Source organism: Macaca thibetana, chromosome 7, assembly GCF_024542745.1.
Source record: "Macaca thibetana thibetana isolate TM-01 chromosome 7, ASM2454274v1, whole genome shotgun sequence".
NCBI classification, from domain to species: domain Eukaryota; kingdom Metazoa; phylum Chordata; class Mammalia; order Primates; family Cercopithecidae; genus Macaca; species Macaca thibetana.
In genome coordinates, this window is record NC_065584.1 from 143215875 (window position 1) to 143231566 (window position 15692).

General features: G+C 46.7%; 1 pseudogene; it reads left to right on the forward strand.

Moving 5' to 3' along the window:
- The first annotated feature begins 5228 nt into the window (after positions 1–5228).
- On the forward strand, positions 5229–5702 carry LOC126958486 (60S ribosomal protein L21-like; annotated as a pseudogene).
- The last annotated feature ends 9990 nt before the right edge of the window (positions 5703–15692 follow it).

The following is a 15692-nucleotide window of genomic DNA, read 5'->3' on the forward strand; positions in this document are numbered from 1 at the left end:
CGCAGGCCTGGGTGTGCAGCGGGGAGGAGGCGGTGGCCCTGCTGGAGTTGTTCTGGGTGAGCCTGACGGGGCTACGACGGAGGAGGGGAGGAGGCAGGGGAGCGGGGAAGCCACGAGGAAGCCGAGGGAAGACCGCCGCTTAGCCCCCGAAAACCAGTGGGACCCATGGTGGGGAGGCCACGGCGCAGAGGGACAGTCCATGTGGTGTTCCATCCAACACCAGCTGCAAGTCGGTAGGGCCCCCAAGACCTTGGCATACTTGCGAGTTCTCTAGAAGGACTCAGCCATGTTCACAGTCACGCTTATCATAGAGAAGGACGCGCTGGAAGCAGCCGGGAAGAGGGCGCGGAAGGCTCCACGGAGACTGGGTATCAGCTGTCCTCTCCCCTCACTCCTCCCGGCACGCAGGGAGTGTTGCCAGCCAGGGACGCTCCTCAGACCTTGTGCCCTGGGTTCTTGTTCTTAATGGGGACTCCTCCCCTCTCTGTGTGGCTGACCTCAGCCTCCAGCCCCCCCAAGCTCAGGGATACCATCTGGCCAAACTCCACCCCAAATTCATCTTGCTGTGGGCTGGCCTAAGGCCCCCAGGCAGTCAGACCCTCCTCATGCGTGAGGCACCAGAGGTTCAGAGATGATTTCCCAGGGGCGGAGGGCAAAAGCCAGGCCTCTCTCTGGGCAGGTCTGGATTGTTTTTTTTTCTTTCTTCTTTTTCTTTTTTTTTTCTGAGACAGAGTTTCGCTCTTGTTGCCCAGGCTAGAGTGCAGTGGCATGATCTCGACTCACTGCAACCTTCGCCTCCCGGGTTCAAGTGATTCTCCTGCCTCTCAGCCTCATGAGTAGCTGAGCTCACAGACGCCCGCTACCACGCCCAGCTAACTTTTTGTATTTTTAGTAGAAATGTGGTTTCACCATGTTGGCCAGGCTGGTGTCGAACTCCTGACCTCAGGTGATCCACCTAATCTTGGCCTCCCAAAGTGCCGGGATTACAGGCGTGAGCCATCGCTCCGGGCCCCAGGTTTGGATTCTTTACCACACAGCAGGCATGGGCCGACTCACTGTCTGGGGCCCGCCTAGCCCAGCCCAGCACCTGTCTTTGTGAAGTCTTGGTGCGCAGCCATACCCATTCACTTACGTCATCTGTGGCTGACTGTTGCCACCGTAACTACGACAGAGAGCCTGAGAAGCTGGAAGCATTTCCTGTCTGGCCCTGTAGGGGAAGCTTGCAGCCTGGCTTAGGAGTACGCTGCCCAGGGAGGATGTGTAATGTGAACCGCAGACGCCATCTTACGTGTTCTAGTCGCCACGTTAAAAAAGGTGAAAAGAAACCGGTGAATTTAGTTTTGATAACCTACTTCACTGACCCTAATGTCTTCAAAATATTTTCCTCTCAATACGTGACACTCTCACGTGCCGGGAGGCTGCTGTGTGGGGCCTGGGTGATGAGCAGCGGGCAGCCACGCAGAGATCTCTGAGAAGAGTGGTCCAGGCCACGGGAGCAGCCAGTGCAAAGGCCCTGAGGCGCCTCGAGCAGCAGAGGGGCCCGTGAATAAGGGAGTGTTAATAGTAAGGCTGGAGTCCCCGGAGGTGGGAGGGTGAAGAGTCAGAGCAGTCGGGTGTTCATCGTAGGTGTGTACGGAGTGCCTGCTGGGTGCTGGGATGTAGCAGCAGAAAGGGGGCGTCTAGGTGAGGCAAAGCGAGCAAAAGCCTTCAGTCCACGGCAGCAGGGCGTCCTTCCTTTCTTCCAGAGGGAGCAGCTCCTGTCAAGGCTGCCAGTGGCTTCTGTGTCACCCAACCCAATGGCCTCTGCGCCACCCAACCCAGTGGCCCCGTTCATCTGCCTTCTTTTTTTTTTTTTTTTTTTTTGAGAGGGAGTCTCACTGTGTCCCCCAGGCTGGAGTGCAGTGGCACAATCTCAGCTCACTGCAAGCTCTGCCTCCCGGGTTCACGCCATTCTCCTGCTTCAGCCTCCCGTGTAGCTGGGACTACAGGCACCCGCCACCGCACCCAGCTAGTTTTTTGTATTTTTAGTAGAGACGGGGTTTCACTGTGTTAGCCAGGATGGTCTCGATCTCCGGACCTCGTGATCCTCCCGTCTCGGCCTCCCAAAGTGCTGGGATTACAGGCGTGAGCCACCGCGCCCGGCCCCATCTGCCTTCTTATGCAACCTGACCAGCCCCCAAACACTCTCCCCCATTACTATCTGGGATACAGCTCACCCCTCCTCTGCTCCCACCTCCAGGCACCTCTGTGCTGATTATGGCTTCTCTATCCTCACCCTCCTTCTGGGTCAGTGTTCCCTAAAGTGGGTTGTATCAAATCACCACAAACCCAGTGGCGTACCAATAACACACGTCTGTTATGGTTCTGGAGGTCGGAAGTCCAAAACGGGTCTCAGAGCCCAAAATCAAGGTGTCTGCAGAGCCACATTCCTTCCTGAGGCTCTAGAGGAGAATCCGGTTCCTGCCTTTTCCAGGTCCTAGAGGCTGCCTGCATTCCTCGGCTCATGGCCCTTTCTCTGTCCTCAGAGTGCTGCACTCCAACCTCTGCTTCCGTCTCCCTGTCACTCCTCTGACCCTGACCCTCTTTGGTCCTGTGGTCACTTTGTAGGATGCCTGTGATAAGACTGGGCCCATCAGGATAATTTAGGATAGTTTCCCCGTGTCAATGCTTAATTCTCTCCCATCTGCAGAGTCCCTGTTGGCCTGTGAGACAGGTTCTGGGTATCAGGCCAGGTACATCTTTGGGCCATTTTTCTGTCTGCCATAGAGATGAGATGAACACAGGGTGAACTGGATGTGGAGTAGAACTAACATGGGATTTGTCGGCCTCAGGGTTACTCCCTTTCCGTTTTTCATGACTCCTCAGAACAGGAGCCGGCGTGGGTGCCATATAGGTAGATTTCAGCCACTGTAACCACTCTGACCTCCTGCCATCTGTTTCTTTGGCATTAAAATGTCCTTTTAGGAAAAGATGGTAACAGTACACTTGGTAGTTATTATTGCTTTTAATGTATATATCTTGCAAAATAAAAACAGTCCCTTCCATTTGGGATGCAGTGAGAGTTAGAAAAAAAATGTGTAAGACCTATACAATGAAAATTATAACACATTACTGAGAGAGATTAATGAAGGCCTACAGCCTGCTGAATGAAGAGAGACGCTACTTACGGGTTGACAGATTCAGTACTCTTTGTTTGTTTTGTTTTTTGGTTTTGGGTTTTGTTTGTTTTTGTTTGTTTTGAGACAGAGTCTCGTGCTGTTGCCCAGGCTGGAGTGCAGTGGCGCGATCTTGGCTCACAACAACCTCCGCCTCCCCAGTTCAAGCAATTTTCCCCGCCTCAGCCTCCTGAGTAGCTGGGAGCACAGGGGGCCGCCACCACGCCTGGCTCATTTTTGAACTTTTACTACAGACGGGGTTTCACCACGTTGGCCAGGCTGGTTTGGGTTTTACCATGTTGGCCAGGCTGGTTTCAAACTCCTAACCACGAGTGATGCACCCAACTCAACCTCCCAGAGTGCTGGGATTACTAGGCATGAGCCACCATGCCCGGATAGGAAAATAAGTATTTTCAACAAATAATACTGAAAAAACTGGATATCCGTATTAATATGGTTTGGGTCTGTGTCCCCACCAAATCTTATGTGAAATTGTAATCCCCAGAGTTGGAGGTGGGGCCTGGTGGGAGGTGAGTGGATCGTGGGAATGGATCCTTCATGAATAGTGTAACACCCTCCTCTTGGTGCTGTTCTTGTGATACAGTTCTCACAAGAGGAGGCTGTTTAAAAGTGTGTGGCACCTCCACACTTTGCTCTCTTGCTCTTGCTCTGAGCAAGAGGCTCTTGCTCAGGTATGTGCCTGCTTCCCCTTCGCCTTCCGCCATGATTGTAAATTTTCTGAGGCCTCCGAAGAAGCGGAAGCCTCTATGCTTCCCGTACAGCCTGCAGAACTATGAGCCAAGTAAACCTCTTTTCTTTATAAATGACCCAGTCTCAGTTATTTTATAGTAATGTGAGAATGTACTGGTACACATACAGATAAAAATGAACCTTAATCCTTAATTTATGCCATACAAAAGTTAATTAGAAATGGACTTTTTTCTTTTTCTTTTTTTGAGATGGAGTCTCAGTTTGTCGCCCAGGCTGGAGTGCAGTGGCAAGATCTCGGCTGACTACTACCTCTGCCTCCTGGGTTCAAGCGATTCTCCTGCCTCAGCCTCCCAAGTATCTGGGACTACAGGTGTATACCACCACACCCAGCTAATTTTTGTGTTTTTAGTAGACATGGGGTTTCACCATGTTGGATAGGCTAGTCTCAAACTCCTGACCTCAGGTGAGCCACCCGCCTCAGCCTCCCAAAGTGCTGGGATTACAGGTGTGAGCCAGTCTGCCTGGCCCGAAATAGATTTTATGTAAATGTAAGGCTAGTTGCAGTGGCTCATACCTATAATCTCAGCACTTGGGGAGGCTGAGGTGGATCACTTAAGGTCAGGAGTTCAAGACCAGCCTGGGAAATATTGGGAGACCCTGTCTCAACAAAATAACCTATAAAAACTAAGACTATAAAAGTTCTAGAAGAAAACATAGGAGAAAAAAAGTATGTGATCATGAGGTAGGTGAAGATTTCCTAGATAGGACCCCCCCCCCCCACCAAAAGAAAATCCATGAACCTTGAAAGAAAAAAAGTTGATAAACTGAACGTCATCAAAAAAATTTTTTAATAGAGTTGCGGGGTCTCACTGTTGCCCAGGTTGGTCTTGAACTTCTGAGCTCAAGCAGTCCTCCCACATCATCAGCCTCCCGGAGTGCTGGGATTACAGGTGTGAGCCACTGTGTCCAGCCTAACTTCATCATAATTTTTTTGTTTGTTTGTTTTGTTTTGTTTTGAGATGGAGTTTCACTCTGTTGCCCAGGCTAGAGTGCAGTGGCACAATCTTGGCTCACTGCAACCTCCACCTCCTGGGTTCAAGTGATTATCCTGCCTCAGCTTCCTGAGTAGCTGGGATTACAGGCACCCGCCACCACGCCTGGCTAATTTTTTTATTTTAGTAGAGATGGGGTTTTGCCGTGTTAGTCAGGCTGGTCTCGAATTCCTCACCTCAAATGATCCACTCACCTTGGCCTCCCAAAGTGCTGGGATTACAGGCGTGAGCCACCGCACCCAGCCCACTTCATCGAAATTTAAAAATACAATTAAAGATGGCCAGAACCACCATCTTCCAGTAATTTGCCAAAATGATGAACACAAAGGGAAAGAGGAGAGGCACCCAGTATATGTTCAGCCTTTTAGTAAACTTGTTGTTGTTCCTTTGGCCACATATATGCAAATCTATAAGAAAGGTGATATTGTAGACATCAAGGGAATGGGTACTGTTCAAAAAGGAATGCCCCACAAATGTTACCATGGCTAAACTGGAGAGTCTACAGTATGACCCAGCATGCTGTTGGCATTGTTGTAAACAAGTTAAGGGCAAGATTCTTGCCAAGAGAATTAATGTGTGTATTGAGCACATTAAGCACTCTAAAAGCCAAGATAGCTTCCTGAAACATGTGAAGGAAAATGATCAGAAAAAGAAAGAAGTCAAAGAGAAAGGCACCTGGGTTCACCTGAAGCAGCAGCCTCTACACAGAGAAGCACACTTTGTGAGAACCAATAGGAAGGAGCCTGAGCTGCTGGAACCTCTTCCCTACAAATTCATAGCATAATAGGTGTTTTAAAAAAAAATAAAAGACTTCTGCACTGTAAAAAATGTTTCTCTTGGCCAGGGATGGTGGCTCATGCCTGTAATCCCAACACTTTGGGAGGCTGAGGCGAACGGATCACCTGAAGTCGGGAGTTCGAGAACAGCCTGACCAACATGGAGAAACCCATTGCTACTAAAAATACAAAATTAGCCAGGCACGGTGGTAGGCACCTGTAATCCCAGCTACTCAGGAGGCTGAGGCAGGAGAATTGCTTGAACCCAGGAGATGGAGGTTGCAGTGAGCCAAGATCGCACCATTGCACTCCAGCCTGGACAACAAGAGCGAAACTCTGTCTCAAAAAAAAAAAAAAAATTGTCTTTATTGAGTAGAGGGTGCTGTCCTCTCCTCTGTCGGGGGAACCAACCCCCAATATTTCAACTAGGTTCTTTCTATTTTTCCTAAGTGTCAACAAGTCTGAGAAATAAAGAGAAAGAGTACAAAGAGAGGAATTTTACAGCTGGGCCTCCAGGGGTAACATCACATATCGGTAGGTCCGTGATATTCCCTGAGCCGCAAAACCAGCAAGTTTTTATTAGCGATTTTAAAAGGGGAGGGAGTGTACAAACAGGGAGTAGGTCACAAAGATCACATGCTTCAAAGGGCAACAAAGATCACAAGGCAAAGGGCAAAATTAGAATTGCTGATGAGGGTCTATGTCCCGCTGTGCATGTATTATCTTGATAAACATCTTAATAGAAAACAGGGTTCGAGAGCAGAGAACCAGTCTGACCAAAATTTACCAGGCTGGAATTTCCCGATCCTAGGAAGCCTGAGGGTACTGCAGGAGACCAGGAGACCAGGGCGTATTTCAGTCCTTATCTCAACCACATAAGACAGACACTCCCAGAGTGGCTGTTTATAGATCTCCCCCCAGGAATGCATGCCTTCCCCAGGGTATTCCTTGCTGGGGAAAGAATTCAGTGATATTTCTCCTACTTGCACATCCGTTTATAGGCTCTCTGAAAGAAGAAAAATATGGCTGTATTTTGCCCAACAGCGCGGGCAGTAAACCTTATGGTTATTTTCCCTTGTTCCCTGAAAATTGCTGTTATTCTGTTCTTTTCAAGGTACACTGATTTTATATTGTTCAAACACATGTTTTACAATCAATTTGTACAATAGTGGTCCTGAGGTGATGTACATTCTCAGCTTACAAAGGTAACAGGGTTAAGAGATTAAAGTAAAGACAGGCATAAGAAATTATAAGAGTATTGGCCGGGCGCGGTGGCTCACGCCTGTAATCCCAGCACTTTGGGAGGCCGAGGCGGGCGGATCACAAGGTCAGGAGATCGAGACCACGGTGAAACCCCATTTCTACTAAAAATACAAAAAATTAGCCGGGCGCGGTGGCGGGCGCCTGTAGTCCCAGCTACTCAGGAGGCTGAGGCAGGAGAATGGCGTGAACCCGGGAAGCGGAGCTTGCAGTGAGCCGAGATTGCGCCACTGCACTCCAGCCTGGGCGACAGAGCGAGACTCTGTCTCAAAAAAAAAAAAAAAAAAAAAAAAAAAAAAAAAAAAGAAATTATAAGAGTATTATTAGGGAAGTGATAAATGTCCATGAACTCTTCACAATTTATGTTCAGAGATTGCAGTAAAGACAGGCATAAGAAATTATAAAGTATTAATTTTGGGAACTGATAAATGTCCATGAAATCTTCACAATTTATGCTCTTCTGCCTCAGCTCCAGCCAGTTCCTCCGTTCAGGGTCCCTGACTTCCCACAACACTCCCCCAAAGAAATATTTACAGCAAATTTTAGTTGTATATTAATTCAGTGTGTCATGTCTTTACTATTCAGATTTAATCTGATTTCTTGCTGAAAGATGTGAGGTGGCTTATTGTGCAACACATTATTCAACTGGTTAGAAAACGGCCACATACCATTTATGAAATATTTGTACTGGCTCGAAGATAGTCTCTCTAAATCATTGTGAAAGAATAAAATAATTTACAAAAATGTTAAAACATGGAGTAAAGATTTAAATAAATAATTCATGGCCGGGCATGGTGTCTCACGCCTGTAATCTCAGCACTTTAGGAGGCTGAGGAGGGTGGATTATGAGGTCAGGAGTTTGAGACCAGCCTGACCAACATAGTGAAACCCCATGTCTACTAAAAAATACAAAAAAAAAAAAAAAAAAAAGTAGCCGGGCATGGTGGTACACACCTGTAATCCCAGCTGCTTAGAAGGCTGAGGCAGGAGAATCACTTGAACCCAGGAGGCGGAGGTTGCAGTGAGCTGAGATCGTTCCATTGCTCTCCAGCCCGGCCAACAGTGAGAGATTCCATCTCAAAGAATAATAATAATCCACAAAGGAAGATATATTAATGGTCAATAAGCACATTAAAAACATGTTCACCATCATTAGTCAGAAAAATATGTACACACATTTGGGCTGGGCACGGTGGCTCACGCCTGTAATCCCAGCACTTTGGGAGGCCGAGGCCAGTGGATCACCTGAGGACAGTAGTTCAAGACCAGCCTGGCCAACATGGTGAAACCCCGTCTGTACTAAAAACACAAAAAATTAGCGGGGCATGGTGGCCGGCACCTGTAATCCCAGCTATTTGGGAGGCTGAGGCAAGAGAATCACTTGAACCTGGGAGGTGGAGGTTGCAGTGAGCCGAGATCATGCCATTGCACTGTAGCCTGGGCAACAAGCTCAAAACTCCATCTCAAAAACAAAAACAAACAAAACTACACTCAACTATACTGAAATAGTACAGCATACCCACTAACAAAGGGTAGCGTTGAAAAGATTGACAATACCAAGTGCTGGTGCATCTGTAGAGCAATTTGAATCCTTTACATTGCTGATGCACAAAGGCACAACGATTTCAGAAAACTCTTTGGCAGTTTCCCGTAATGTTAAATACACACTACCATATATCCAGTCCTATTTACCCAAGAGACATGAAAACGTGTCGGCTGGGCGCGGTGGCTCACTCTTGTAATCCCAGCACTTTGGGAGGCCGAGGCAGGCGGATCACAAGGTTAGGAGATCGAGACCATCCTGGCTAGCATGATGAAACCCCGTCTGTACTAAAAATACAAGAATTAGCTGGGCGTGGTGGCGGGTGCCTGTAGTCCCAGCTGCTCGGGAGGCTGAGGCAGGAGAATGGCATGAACCTGGGAGGTGGAGCTTGCAGTGAGCCAAGATCGTGCCATTGCACTCCAGCCTGGGTGACAGAGTGAGACTCTTGTCTCAAAAAAGAAAGAAAGAAAATGTGTCCACACAAAGACTTGTACACAAATATTCATAGCAGTTTTATTCATAATAGCCAAACATTGTCAACAACCAAATTTCCATCAATAGGTGAATGCACAAAAACTTGTGGTACATCCGTACATTGGAAACCTACACAGCAACAAAGAGATGGAATGACTGATACAGCAACATGGCTGAATTGCAGAAACACTGCGCTGAGTGAAAGGAACGAGACACAAAATAAGACATTACTGTATGATCCTGTTTATATGAACTCTAGGAGACAGTCTCCAGTGGTAGAAAGCAGATAAGTGGTTGCCTGGGGCTGGAGATGTGGTTTAGGATGACCGGGAAAGAGCACAAGGAAACTTTTAGTGATGCAAATATTCTTGATCATCGTAGTAATAACTTGGCTGTACACATTTGTCAATGCTCATTAAACTGTACACTTAAAATGTGTGCATATTTGTAAATTTTACTTCAAAATACTTTTGTTTCTATATGCTAGCAATGAACAATTAAAATTGACATTCAACAAGTCCATTTATAATAGCATCAAACAAAATACTAGAGGTAGATGTAAAACCTATGCACTGAAAACTAGAATTTGAGTTAACTTTACTTTGGTCATTCTATGTGATCACTTGGAGTTTTTGTGTTTAAATTTTAAAAATAGTCAAGCAGGCTGGGCGTGGTGGCTCACGCCTATAATCCCAGCACTTTGGGAGCCTGAGGTGGGCAGATCATGAGGTCAAGAGATTGAGACCATCCTGGCCAACATGGTAAAATCCCATCTCTATTAAAAATTTAAAAAATTAGCTGGGCATGGTGGCAGGCACCTGTAGTCCCAGCTACTTGGGAGGCTGAGGCAGGAGAATCGTTTGAACCCAGGAGGCGGAGGTTGCAGTGAGCCAAGATCATGCCACTGCACTCCAACCTGGGCGACAGAGTGAGACGCTGTCTCAGAAATAAAAATAAAAAATAAAAAAAATAGTCAAGCAGATAAAACTTACTTGAAAAAAATAGTTAAACTGTGTGTCAACTGGAAAGTGTAATATTTTTGCTTAGTGAATGAAAATTTTAGTTGATGCAAAATGAGACTCTTGATACACTCCTTTCTTTTTTGAGACAGAGTCTCGCTCTGTTGCCCAGTCTGGAGTGCAGTGGTACGATCTCGGCTCACTACAACCTCTGCCTTCAGGGTTCAAGCAATTCTCTGCCTCAGCCTCCCGAGTAGCTGGGATTATAGGTGCCTGCCACGACACCTGGATAATTTTTGTAGAGACAGGGTTTCACCATCTTCACCAGGCTGATCTTGAACTCCTGACCTTGCAATCCACCTGCCTCAGCCTCCCAAAGTGCTGGGATTACAGGCGTGAGCCACCGTGCCCGGCCTCTTACACTTCTTTCAAAGGTCATTCTCTACTTAGTGGAATGAAAACAAAGTATGGCTTATCTAAATAATACATAATATTAATATTTCACAACTTAAGGCAGTTTGGCTGTTTTTGTTTTTAAAGAGACGGGGTCTCACTATTTGGTCCAGGCTGGTCTTAAACTAGCCTCAAGTGATCCTCCCACCCCAGCCTCCCAAAGTGCTGAGATTAGAGGCATGAGCCACCACGCCCGGCAAGCAGGACAGTTCTGAAAACTCTGGACCCAAGTTCCTAAAGCTGATGCAGAGGTCCCCCACTCCCACCCTGGGTGATTCAGCTCTACAGAGGAATTGATCATCATTTAATCAGAAAATTACATTATTCAGAGCATCTCATCCCACTGGCAAAAACACAGAGTTGATTGCCAGCGGCTTGTAAAAAGCATTTGGTTATTCTTACTCTGAGCTGTATCTCTAGAGTGACTGTCAAACCTTGCTGTGCATGTGAATCCTGTGGAGGAACTTTTGGGGGTAAAACATGCTGGGACCCCATCCATGAACCTCTGGGGGTGTGGCCCAGGCTCATCACCCATTAGACCCCAGATTTTGCCCAGTTAGCATCTATGCAAGTTCAATTATCTTTTCTTTCTGAGACAGAGTCTCGCTCTGTCACCCAGGCTGGAGTGCAATGGCACGATCTCGGCTCACTGCAACCTCTGCCTCCCAAGTTCAAGTAATTCTCTTGCCTCAGCCTCCTAAGTAGCTGGGACTACAGGCACCCACCACCACGCCCAGCTAATTTTTGTATTTTTAGTAGAGATGGGGTTTCACCATGTTGGTCAAGCTGGTCTTGAACTTCTGACCTTGTGATCCGCCCACCTCAGCTTCCCAACATTCTGCTGGGATTACAGGCGTAAGCCACGGCACCCATCCAATTATCTGTTTTTATTTTTACTTTTTTTTTTTTTTTTTTTGAGACAGATTCTCACTCTGCCTCCCAGGCTGGAGTGCAGTGGTATGATCTCAGCTCACTGCAACCTCTGCCTCCCTGGTTCAAGCAATTCTCCTGCCTCAGTCTCCTGAGTAGCAGCAACTACAGGTGCACACAGCCATGCCCGGCTAATTTTTGTATTTTTAGCAGAGAAGGGACTTCACTGTGTTGGCCAAGCTGATCTTGAACTCACAACCTTAGGTGATCTACCCACCTCGGCCTCCCAAAAAGTGCTGGGATTACAGGCATGAGCCACCGCGCCCGGCCTAATTCTCTATTTAATCAGCAACCTTTTACAAATGAGGTTGCCTCTTTTGTCTTAAATCAGGGAACACAAAGTGACTTTAGAAAAAAAAAAATGGGCAGAATTTGTTCAGTATTTGACACATATTTTCCCACTTATTACAACAGCCCTGTTCCTACTAGCAAAGCTGACTGTAGTATTCTGGATATACAGATAAATTGCCCATAATTGAACACATCTAGCAAATGGCAAACTGGTTTTTGAGTCCCTATTCATCCCCATTCTGAAGCCTGTGGTTTCTAGACTGGATGCCCCTGCACATTGTCCCGGCTGCAAGGGCTTTCCCTGTAGTACTATCTCACCTCATAAATTTGAGTGTTCTTAGAGTAGTTCAGAGGGAGTGAGCTGTCAACCGGGTGAAGCAAATCCTAGCAGGATACCTGTCCAGAAGCCCGGGATGGCAGATCCAGGGGAAATAAAGTCATTAAAGAAGCTAACGGGTAATTTGGTAATTTTAGAAAATTAGGGTGTTGGTTCTTTGGATCAGAATTCCTTAGAATTTTTAGTCTTATATTACCATGTCCTTGAGGGATGCACCATTTCTTGTCATGGTATCTGACCCATTTCCCCTGCACTCCACTTCCCAAATGCCTGAAATGTGGTGAGGAAATTAGTGAATTTATAGTTTGTTGGACATCACCAGATTTATTAAGAGAAGGGGAAGGGCATGGTGGCTCACACCTGTAATCCCAGCACTTTAAGATGCCGAGGAGGCAGATCACTTGAGGTCAGGAGTTCAAGACTAGTCTGGCCAAAATAGTGAAATTCCATCTTTACTAAAAATACAAAAATTAGCCGGGCATGGTGGCAGGCACCTGAAATCCCAGCTACTTGGGAGGCTGAGGCATGAGAATCACTTGAATCTGGGAGGCAGAGGTTGCAGTGAACCGGGATTGTGCCATTGTACTGCAGCCTGGGAGACAGTGAGATACCATCTCAAAAAAAAAAAAAAAGAGAAGGAAAACTGTCTCTGTCCAAATGAAAGGTTATTGCTCGAGCTTTCCATGGGCTCAGTCTCATAAACTGATGAAAATTTTTTTTTTTTTTTGAGACGGAGTCTCACTCTGTCACGAAGGCTGGAGTGCAGTGGCATGATCTCGGCTCACTGCAAGCTCCGCCTCCCGGGTTCACGCCATTCTTCTACCTCAGCCTCCTGAGTAGCTGGGACTACAGGCGCCCACCACCACGCCCAGATAAGTTTTGTATTTTTAGTACAGACAGGGTTTCACCGTGTTAGCCAGGATGGCCTCATGATATGCCCACCTCAGCCTCCCAAAGTGCTGGGATTACAGGCATGAGCCACCGTGCCCGGCCTAACTGATGAAAACTTAACCAATGAGTAGATTTCATTCTCATTTCCTAACCCTATTGGCAAATCCAGGTGGAAAACTACATGGTGAGCATGGAGCCAAGATGACTTCATGGCTAATGTTTATGCCTGGGGCAGGCATCTCACCTCAGACAGCATGAATTCCAGGCTGAGAGCTGCTGGTCTGGGCAGCCTGTCCCTAAACAATCCCATTTCTTACTGATGGCTGCACCAACGGGTGGCTTAAGTATTCAATCTTAATTAAGTGTGTTTGTTACAACAATGCTACACCAATGTTACACGAACTTTAAGACAAAGCCCAGGCTCCCCCATTCCAACCAGATTGCTCTCCCTAAGTCCCTATTATAAAAATTCTGAATCCTTCACATGGATTTTCCTTCATCCAATATTTATTGAGTGGCTACTAAGAGCCAGGGGCCAGGGATACAGCAGCGAAAAGAAAAAATAGACGAAAACAGCTGTCCTTCTGGAGCTTACATTCAAGTAGGAAAAAATGGATTATAAATAGATTAGATGGGAAGGAGGGGGAATGCTGAGAAAGGGAGTAAGTGTGGCAAATTTATTTTATTTTGAGATGGAGTCTTGCTCTTGTCACGCAGGCTGGAGTGCAGTGGCGTGATCTTGGCTCACTGCAACCTCCGCCTCCCGGGTTCAAATAATTCTCCTGCCTCAGCCTCCTGAGTAGCTAGGATTACAGGCGCCCACCACCATGCCCGGCTAATTTTTTTGTAATTTTAGTACAGACGGGGTTTCACCATGTTGACCAGGCTGGTCTCGAACTCCTGACCTCAGGTGATCCAGCCACCTCTGCCTCCCAAAGTGCTGGGATTATAGGCATGAGCCACCGCGCCTGGCCTAAGTGTGGCAATTTTAAATAAAATCAAAGAAGGCATGGTTGAGAAAATGACATTTTAGCTAAGAACTGAAGCAATGAGGAAGCGAGCCACATCGCTATCTGCGGGAGAGCATTTCAGATGAAGGAGCACAAGCAAAAGGCTTGAGATGAGATGCTGTGGTCAACACACGGGACAATGCTGTGGTCAGCACATGGAACCAGGTGAACAAGGAAGAGAGTAGTAGGAAATGAGGTGGCAGACTGAATGTATTCTGCAGATGGAGAGAAATTAGAGGGCTTGGAGGGGAAGTTGATCTTCTCAGAGAAAAATGTTAAGAGGGGTAGAAGACATAGATATTGGTGATTTTGGTACAGAATACGTAGGTGAACATTAACTACATGATACCTGCCCCTTAGGTCTGGCTGGAATGGCCAAGTCAAAAGGAAAGAGAAAGAAAAGATAGAAGCTTATCTGTAGGAAGCACTTGAAGGATTTCAGGAAACAATTTGTTTCAGATAAAAATAAACAGTATTGTTGAGTGGTGCGTTTTAAGGGATATTATTAATTTCACCTACAGCGCCCTTACTGAGTTGAAGGTGGTGATTAAGTATTTGAGAGGATTAGTTTTTGGGGGTAACTACACATGGTAAATTTGAGGTGTTTGACAGAAATGCTAATTAAGCAGTTATTGGAGGTATTAGAAGAGATTCATCTTTAGGTAGAGAGATGGATTGGATGAGATTCTTTACAAATGTAAAAAATCTGACAATTTTTTTTTCTTTTCTATTTTTTTTTCTAGACGGAGTCTCACTCTGTCGCCAGGCTGGAGTGCAGTGGCGCCATCTCGGCTTACTGCAGTCTCTGCCTCCCGGGTTCAAGCAATTGTCCTGCCTTAGCCTCCCAAGTAGCTGGGATTACAATAAGGATTCAGTATTTGTTAGGACGTGTTAAGTATGGAGGAACTGAGTTAAGTGACAATCCAGGCAGAAGGGTTTTAAATGTTTTCATTACTTCATACATTTAAGAGCTTGAGATTTTTTCTATGTAATTCCTAAGCTTTTAATTTTATTTTACAATGATTGTTGGCATGTGTAGTTTCTGACGTCAGCATCTTGCCCAGCTTACCAAGACTGGCTACTATCTTTCTTGAATCTTTTTTTGCATCATGTGAGCTGTCTATAGCTTCTAACTCACTGATGCCATTGCACTGTGGCGAAACATTTGGATTGTGCATCAAGCACATGGGGAATGGCACATTTTCCTCCATTCTCTTGGCTTTGAGGAGACTGTCTTCCTTCACGGATCATGAAGTCAGGAGTTCAAGACCAGCCTGGCCAACATGGTGAAACCCTGTCTCTACTAAAAATACAAAAAATTAGCCGGGCATGGTGGCAGTCACCCGTAATTCCAGCTATTTGGGAGGCTGAAGCAGGGGAATTGCTTGAACCCGGGAGGCAGAGGTTGCAGTGAGCCAAGACAGTGCCACTGCACTCCAGCCTGGGCAACAGAGCGAGACTCCATCTCGACGACGACAACAACAACAACAACAACAACAAAATCTCTAAATAGGCCAGACGCGGTGGCTCACACTTGTAATCACAGTACTTTGAGAGGCTGAGGCAGGCAGATCATGATGTCAGGAGTTTGAGACCGGCTTGGCCAACACAGTGAAACCCCAACTCTACTAAAAATAACAAAAAATAGCTGGGCGTGGTGGCAGGTGCCTGTAGTCCCAGCTACTCGGGAGGCTGAGGCAGGAAAATCTCTTGAACCTGGGAGGCGGAGGTTGCAGTGAGCTGAGATGGCGCCATTGCACTCCAGCCTGGGTGAATGCCAGACTCCATCTCAAAACAACAAAAAACCCTCTAAATTTGGTTTTCACTATTGACCCTGAGCCAGCCAGGTC